The sequence below is a fragment of the Eschrichtius robustus genome, chromosome X, assembly GCF_028021215.1.
Source record: "Eschrichtius robustus isolate mEscRob2 chromosome X, mEscRob2.pri, whole genome shotgun sequence".
In the NCBI taxonomy this organism is placed as follows: domain Eukaryota; kingdom Metazoa; phylum Chordata; class Mammalia; order Artiodactyla; family Eschrichtiidae; genus Eschrichtius; species Eschrichtius robustus.
Genome location: NC_090845.1, coordinates 25,902,332 through 25,911,575, shown reverse-complemented (window position 1 = coordinate 25,911,575; position 9,244 = coordinate 25,902,332). Strand labels below are relative to the sequence as shown.

Genomic DNA, 9,244 nt, shown 5'->3' with positions numbered 1-9,244 from the left:
ATGCAGGGGAATCTGAAGAAGGTTTTAGTTCACAGTACAAAATCCCCACAGAGGTAAACCTGCTGCCAAACAGTAGGTGAAAAAAGAACTGAATAATTAATCTGCTCTTGCCGTTGTTCTCACTGCCACTCAGTGTCACCAGAAATTCCAAGTGTTTTTTTCAGTGTTTTGTTGATGTTATTGCTAGTATACATCCCACCCAACTGGGCAGGGTTGCCCCAAACTTGGGATTCTAGTTCATAACTCTATTCTGTTTATGTCTTGTTTTAAACCACAGTGCTTGGTTCAAAGTCACTGGGTTCTTTTGAGACTTTTAAGGTCCTTTCCTGACAGCAGACCTTGGTAGGGGCGGCCACAGGCCCCCAGATCCCCAGGCAGTTGTCCCTAACTTTCAATCTCAGTAGGAACTTGGGTCAAGTTATTTTCCATTCCCAAATCTAATCTCATTATGTAAATTTCTCAACCTGCTTTCAAGGGGCCAGCAATAATATCCATTTTAAGGAGTATTATCGAGAAAAGCCTTGGTCAGGCCATAGACTGTTTTATTACATGCTTCTTTCCCAGCAAATATCTGCAAAGAAGGGTGTGTTATACTTCACAGGGGTGTTGGAGGAAAGGCAAGCCTCTGCATTCACTTATACAAATAGCAGGTGTAAAACAAAAATTATATTACTACTGAACAGTAATTGGACATCCAGTGCCCAAAACTTACATTAAATAAGGCTTAAAACAAGACATTTTTAATAGCAACTTAACCTTTTATAAACAGTCGAAGAAAGTTTTAAGCAATGCGTGGATATCTAATGGGATATTTCTTCCAATGCTATCAAAGTTATCTGTAAGTATAAAAAAACTCATTATTGTAACACTGTCATTATTAAAGTTAGCTTAAACATATATTTTCAAATATTAGGAATTCTTATATTCCTGGCTAGTATCTTATAGGAGATGGTAGTCCCAAGGGGACTTTTTGGAAGGTAATCCTGTGGGAGTTCTCAAGCCATGAAAATTCAAGAGAATTGAGAGTGCAGAGTATAAAATGTCATGTGATTAAATTTAATTCCTCCCACCCTCCTGTGCTCAAATTAATCAGTATTAACATACAGATTCAGAAAATGTGGACAACCCAAGTTATTTTTTCTAGAAGGATGAATTATCTTGTTAGGAATTTATCTACCCACCTCTCTCCTTTTCCTTTTCTGTGAGAGAGAATGAGGGTGTGTGTGCATGTGCGTGTGTGTGTGTATGGCCAAGTGTCAGTATTCAATGAACAAGACCATGGTTTGTTTTATTTTACTTTACTTTTAAAGAATAAACACATTTCTGAAACTTTCAACTCAATTGAAGAACTTACTTTTTATAATGCACTGCTAAAGATGAAAAAAAGTGATCATTTTCAGAGTGTCAGAAATGAGAATATAGATTCAATAAGGCTATTAATTTTTCCACCAGAATTAGGAACATTTAGAAGTCAACCATAAGAGAACAAAGGAAAAGAAGCATAGATAAATTACTTATGTATTCCTATAGATATAAGGGGTAAAGAGAGAGGAGTAAAGAAACCAAGTGAGGGAGGAAGAATGTAAAGAAGGAAGGGAGGAAGGCAGAGGAAGGAGATGGAAGAGGCAGTTTCTATTGTTAAAAATAGATAAAAGACAAAAAGCAAATCTAGTAAACTAAATCTTAAAGTCCAGCCTTCTGAGGTAGTGCCTAGCTGGAGCTGGAGTATGAGGCCTTCAGGACGGCAGGCACTGCCCAGGGTCTTGGTTCGCTTCCTCCTCCGACATAACTGAGGGACTGGAAGACTCATCCGACTCTGCATCCATAACCCCAACTCCAGGAGCTCCCCAGTGCAACTGATGACCTCTCTGTGTCAGGTGACGCATTAGAACCAAAGCAGGTGGTTGTCAAACAGGTCAGTGTGGTGCAGGCTGCGTTCATCTCGTTCCTGCTTGTTCCTCTTAATCACATTCTTTAAGCCGATAAAGCCAGTGGTAACTTTAGCTGTGGGTGCCCAGATCTTAGCATCGTGGTCTAGGCCACTGGTCGCCATCACAGGTAGGTAAGGATGGGGTTCAAGACAGTTAATGGTCCCTCCTTTATCCCCCTCCATGAACTGAACAATCTGGCAGGATGATTTCTCCCAGAGGAAGATGTGCCCACAATCACTGCTGCTCACGACAAACTCACTTCTGGGGCCATAGAAATTGACACCTTTGACTGTGGCATTATTTCTGTGCCCCTTGTATCTTTTAATATACTGGGCTCCATCACAGTGAGAAGAGTTGAAGAGGTAAATATCTTCATCATTGTAACTGGCCAGGAGCTCTGTGCCATCGTGACTGTACACAAAGCAGGTGATATTTGCTTTAGAATCACAGTTGACCAGGTGATGAGGACAGAATTTCTTGAGTACTCCATTATTCTCATTCTCATCAATTTTCCTCTGGTCATAAATTCTTACAAACTGATCTTGTCCACCCACTGCAAACTGGTAAGTATTGGCAGGATTCACATAGATTGTATACAGCCCCATTTTCTTCTCCTTCTCTTTTGTTACCACCACTTTTGAAGCTGGCAGGCCTTGTCTGAGGTCAATGGAGAAGACAACTGCATCTTCACCTGAAGTTAGGAACTTAAAAGAGGAGTCATGCTCCAGAGCCAACTTGTGGGAGTCTCCCCTGTGCTGGGCCACACGCTTAGTATTCTTGCAGGGTCCTGTAGCAGATAGCTCTGCTATGCGTATCTGCTCATCACAGGCACACATGGCCAGGGTGGAATCACCACAGTTGGGAAGGAACTTGGCCTGAAAAACATTATTTCTGTGGCCACTCTCAAAGTCCAGTACTGGCTGCTGACACACCCAGTCCCACAATATCACTCTAAGGTCATCACTGCTAGTGGCCAGCCAGGTGCCACGCTGGTTAAAGTGCACGGTATTGACACGACCATTATGGCCTTCAAGCTCATACTGCAAGTGGAAACGCTGCCCAAAGACTCTTGCCCCACAGGCCTGATATACAACTCGGGCACTTGAACCCGGCTGCCATTTTCGAAGAGCATTAAGGACTTGCCAGCGAGGGTGGGGGAGGACAGATGTCTCTGAAGACACCCAATCCTCCAGGGCCCGATCCTCGGCTGATAAATACTGATCAGGGTTAGCCTCGTCGCACTGTACCTAAGGCTGCTCTTCTTCTGCCGATTTTCCTCCTCTTCTTCCTCTCCTAGCTCTTCTTCTAAGCAGTAATGGGACTGGTTTCTATCACTGGTTAAGAAATGTTCGGCGTCTTATGTGCTTTCGAAGTCGATGTCTTCTCTTGAACTTTCCATGGCTGTGCTTTGACTTTCTTAACTGGCGTGGCTGGGAGTACCCCCATCGCCAGTACCGTCACCATTTCTGGTCAAGCTCATTTCAGCGTCTGAGCAGGCCTCCCTCCCTGCCTCCGCTCCAGAACACTCCTCAGAGGGATGGGACAGGCTTCTGTTCTCTAAGTCTGGTAGGCCATCTGTGCTGCTCACGTTGTCAGACATCTTTAATGATAAGTGCTCTAGTCGGTCTGGAGTGAGTAAAAGTTGTAGAAGCCTGAGGAAGGGAGTAGGCCCGCCCCGGGGTGAGACAGGCCGGCAGCGAAAAAGGTAGGCCTAGCGCCAAGACTCCAACCAAGGAGGCCAAAGGGGAGGGGCAATTTCTGGTTGAGGCAGTTGCAAGTATGGGAGCTGGTGAGGTTCAAAAGACTTCGTCCCATCTCGAGTCTCGCGGTATTTCGAGACTGCTTAGAGTTTTCCAGAACCTGGAGAGTTCGACCCCAAGCCATTTGACATTGCTGCTGTGCATACCGTTCTATTGAAGACTGAAACATACTGTGCTTTGGAAAACATTCTTATTAGAGATCCATCAGCAAAAGTGATCCTCCTTAGGCAAAACAGTTACTATAAGACTCTCAGTGCTTTGCTTGAACATAACGTACAGTATGAAATGAAGAAATAGGCAAAAGCAATGAAAGATTGCTAAGGTCCCCAAGCTAGTGAGTTCCTGACGTACAAGAAATATCTTCAGCAAATCAAGCAGCTTGAGGGAATCCTTGAGAGCTCTAATTGGTAGAAATGGCATAGGGTTGACATAAAATACATGATGACTAGTTCATTACATTTTAGATTAAAAAATGAATACTTTTTTTAGTATGAGTAGATCCCAAATATTGAATTAGACATACTTCTACTAAAAAAATTCATTATTTATCTGAAATGCAAGTTTAACTGTGTCGTGTATTTTTATTTGTTATATCTGGCAGACTTTCTTAGTGAGAAGAGTAATTTATTCCTTCAGTGTAATCAAAGCCGAAATCAACTGGTCAATTTAAAGTAGACATTGAAATGAGTAACTGCTTCACCAGTTTGAGATAGAAGCACAACCTTATTTTCTCTTTCCAGCAGAGATTCTATATATTTATTTGGAGTTAATTCAATTTAAGACACTTAAGGAACACCAACACAATTTTATGAAAAAAAATCTGTGATGTTATAGAACTATCAAAATATTTTAAATATCTCCCAAAATATGTCAGAGGCTTTTTGGGGGCTTTTAGGGAAAAAAAGGCAGCTCTTTTAGAGGCAGTTAATTGGCATTGCTGTACTAACTTCAGAGTTTCTCCAAATGAATTATCTAAGATGATGTCAGTAAATGTTTGAAGGGCTACAGTAAACTGCTGACTAAAAATGCCGGAATGAGGAAAACAAGATTTCCCTCAGAGTAATTGCAAGATCAATGTAAAATCGATTAAACATAGAAGCATAAAATCTTCTAAAGAGAGAGAATGGTTCCAAGGCTAATAGTAATGGTAAGACACATAAAAGAATATTCATAGCAATTTGTAAAGAGTAGCACAGCAACCTGAAAACCACCTGAGAGACCATCAAGAGTAGCATGGATAAGTAGACTAGCATACATTTCTATAATGGAATAATGTAAAAAGGTGAGGACTAATGAATTAAAACTAAATACATCAGCATGGATGGATCTTAAAAACATGATGATGAGTCAAAACACAAGTGACAGAACAATGGTTAATAATTTCATTTTCATACCTATCTTTATAATTTTCATATGTAATAAGACTATTTTAAAAGACAAGAAAACAATTGACTCACAATTCAGGATAATGATTACTTATGGAGGAAAGAAGGAAGTTAAAATCTGGTAGAGAGGAAGCTCCAATAATTCTTGGTAATATTTATAGCTTACTGTAGATATAGGTGTGTTGTTATTCTTTTAATTATTTATTGCCTGGCTTACACATTTGTGTATCCTTTTCTATGTATTATGTATATTGCATAGTAGTTTTTTTTAAAGAGATAATGTTCATTAACAAGGGGTCTTGCTCGGCCGTGGAGTTCAAAAACAGGAAAACCAGAGCATCAAACCCTAGTATGCCCATCCTGGCATTGTCCAAGAGAAGAAGCCTTATTAATTGGCTTTGGAAATGTCTCATTGCAAGGAACAGTTCCATTGTTAGAGGTTCAGTCAGGTTATTTCAATCTGATGCTATTGTATTAGTTTGACTTTTTTCTACATGCTCATTAAGCAAACTTTGGCTATGAATTAGCTTTTCATTTAAATTTTCATTTAAGTTTGCTTTGAATTAATCCATTTGGTATATTTCCATTCCCATTCATTCATTTATTCACCACAAATTTATTTAGCACTTCTATGCACCGTGTACTGTTCTAGGTCCTGACAATACAGTGGTGAATAAAAGTGTTAATCCCTTCACTCATGGAGTTTATAATACAGTGGAAAAAAGAGACAATAGACAAGTCAATATAGAGATAGAGCATATGAGGCAGTGGTGAAATGTATAAAGAGAAATAAATGTGTGGAGAGAAATAAAGGTGTGTAAGTAGGTATAGACTGGAGGTTGTTATTTTAGATAGTGCATTCAGGAAAGGTCTCCTTTATAGGGTGACATTTAAGTAGAGGGCTGAATGAAAAGAGAAATGCAGCATGCAAATACCTAGGATAAGAACATTCCTTATACAGTGACATTGAGTGCAAATGCTCTAAAATTGTAGGACAATATGAGTGTTCATGGAACTTCAGGGAGGCCACTATGTCTGAAACAATGCAAGTAAACACTAGGGAGAGTGTCAGGCAATGGGATTGAAAGAAACAAAGGCCAATTAAACAGAGCCTTGTTATCCATAATAAATAATTTTAATTTTTATTTCATTCTATGTGTACTGGAAAGCCTTTAGAAGCTTGTGAACATGGCAATTGCATTATCTGACTTGCTTTTTAAAAAGATGATACTGGAAGCTATGTGGAGAATAGAATGGGGTAGCAAGAGAGAGCAGAAGTACTAAAATATTGATCTAATCCAGGTGAGAAATTAAGGTGGCTTAACCTAGGATGAGGATAGTGCATGTCGTGAAAACTGGTTAGGTTTGGAATACATTATGAAAGTAGAAATTATAGCATTTACTAATGAGTTGAATGTGAGTGTGAAGTGGATTAGTCAAGCTACTAGCAAGAAGCACACGTCGCTTGGGCAATTTTAAGCAGTTCAATAGGTGGTTATTTTTGCAAAGGTGAGAGAAGGCTGTAGGGAAATCACAAGGGAACAATCAGGATGTCAAGGATATTATGAACAGGAAGATATTATACCCTTAGGCCTAAAGGTGTGGAGGAGAGAGAGCAGTTATCAAAAAACCTGAGACAGAAAGGGCAGTGTGGAGAGTCTGACTTGACAGGAGCTATCATTAGCCATCCTTCAGAGCACCTGCAGGGCATGAGCCAGGGAAACGTATCCCCCAGATTAATTTTTCTCCCTCTGCTCTCCTGATGGTACTTCCCACTGAGTCATGTGAAGAAGGTAAGATTTTATATCCTGTAATTTTACTGAATTTATTAGTTCTAACAGTGTGTATGTGTGTGTGTGTGTGTGTGTAGTCTTTAGAAGTTTTCATATACTGTATAAGATCATGTCAGCTGCAAGCAGATAATTTTACTTCTTCCTTTCCAATTTGGATGCCTTTTATTCATTTTTTCTTGCCTAAATTCCCTGTCTAGGAGTTCCAGTACTATGTTGAATAGAAGTGTCAAGAGTGGGCATCCTTGCCTTTTTCCTGATCTTAGAGAAAAAGCTTTCAGTTTTTCACTGTTGAGTGTGATGTTAGCTGTGGAATTTTCATATATATCACCTTTATTATGTTGAGACAAATTCCTTCTATAACTAGTTTGTTAAGAGTTTTTATCATGAAAGGGTATTGAATTTTGTCAAAAGTTTTTTTGCATCTATTGTGATCATGTGATTTTTATCCTTCATTGTGTTAATATGGTTTATGACATTGATTGATTTGCTGATCAAAGGATGTTGAATCATCCTTGCATCCCAGAGATAAATCCCAGATGTTCATGGTGTATGATCCTTTTAATGTGCTGTTGAATTTGGTTTGCTAGCTTTTTGTTGAGGATTTTTTGCATCTGTGTTCATCAGGAATATTGGCTTACAGTATTCTTTTCTCGTTGTGTCTTTGTCTGGATTTGGTATCAGGGTAAATAACAATGGAATATTCAAAATGGAAATTAAGAAAACAATCCCATTTACAATAGTATCAAAACAATAAAATACTCAAGAATAAACTTAACCAAGGAGGTATAATGAAAGCCATAGAACATTGAAGAATTTAAAGAAGACACAAATAAATGGAAAGACATCCCATGTTCATGTATTAGAAGACTTAATATTGTTAAAATGTCCATACTACCCAAAATCATCTACAGGTTCAATGAAATTCCTATCAAAATTCCAACAGTCTTTTTTTCAGAGGTGGAAAAGACCAAACCTCAAGTCCATATAAGGAGTTCTAGAGATCTATTTACAACATTGGACCCATAGTTAACAGTACTGTATTTTACACTTGAAGATTGGTCAGGGTAGATTTATGTTGTGTTCTTACTAAAATAAAAACACATAAATAAAAATTTTTTTTTAATTAAAGTTAAAAAAAGAAAGGAGGAGAATAAATCTGGATGAGCAAATATAAGCTACCTGGTCCCTGGAGGGTAAATACGAATCAATGATAGCTCCTAAGTGTTTTCTAGGAACAGTGAGTGAATGGTGGTGAAATTTACTAAAATGAGGGCTAGGTATGGCGATGGAGGAATCAAGAGTTCTGTTTTATTTATATCAAGTATAAAAATGCACACTTAACATTGGGAAAATAGAAATATTGAGTTGACAATTGGATACAGATGTCTGGAGTTTATAGGCGAGATTATAAATATAAATTTGGAAGTCATTAGCCACTGAGAATAAAGTATATCACTTAGGGAGTGAGTACACAGTGAGAAGAGCAAAGATCTGAGGATTGGGTACTGGAACACTCAAATATTTATTTTAGTAAGAAAAGGCAAATCCAACTATATGGAGCAGAAAGAGTGGCCAGTTATGTAGGAGAAAAACATGAGAACATGAAGAAAGTGTAGAAACTATTTTACAAAGGAAGCATTGATCAACTGTGCCAAATACTGCTAAGAGGTTAAGATAAGGCCTGAGAACTGAGCATTGTATCTGGTTAACAGGAAGGTAACAAGTCACTTGTGACTTGTTACCTTCCTGTTACCATACATTACCACGATGTTATATGCTAGTGACAATGATTTAGTAGTAAGGGTGAAAACTGATAATGCAGTGAAGATAGGAGAAGCTTTAGGAGGAAAGCCTTAAATAGGGGAGAGGGAATAGGATTCAATGCACAGATAGAGGAACTGTAACAGGAGGGGAGACAAAATATTTAGTACAGAGGCAAGTAGGTTGTTAGATCTGGTGGTGGAAGAATGTGCACACTCTTGTAGTTGCTTCCATTCTCCCAGTGAATAAAGAAGGAAGGATATCAGCTATGAATGAGGGAGATTAAAGCTGTGCTGGATCTTTGAGGCAAAAAACTTGTGAAATAGTCAACTCAGAAAATGGGAGAATGAGTCCAACAGGGATATGGAGAATAGTTGCCTGGAAGAAGAGAGGGTCCACTTGTGGTTTCATACCCTAAAGGTAAATAAGATAGCATGATTATTGTTTTTCTCTAACTATTTTAGACACTTGAGGACAGAAGTAGAGTAGGCAAATACCTGGATTCAACTAAATTCTGAATTTTTTGCTGGTTGAGGATGATGGAGAGTTGGGGGGCAAAGGAGCTTAGATTCTACATAATGAAATTATTATAATAATGAACCTTGAAATTTAAC

The 9,244-nt window shown here is 38.7% G+C and overlaps 1 pseudogene; it reads right to left on the bottom strand.

Moving 5' to 3' along the window:
* Positions 1-1,736: 1,736 nt before the first annotated feature.
* LOC137757105 (DDB1- and CUL4-associated factor 8 pseudogene) lies at positions 1,737-3,531 on the bottom strand (annotated as a pseudogene).
* Positions 3,532-9,244: the final 5,713 nt, after the last annotated feature.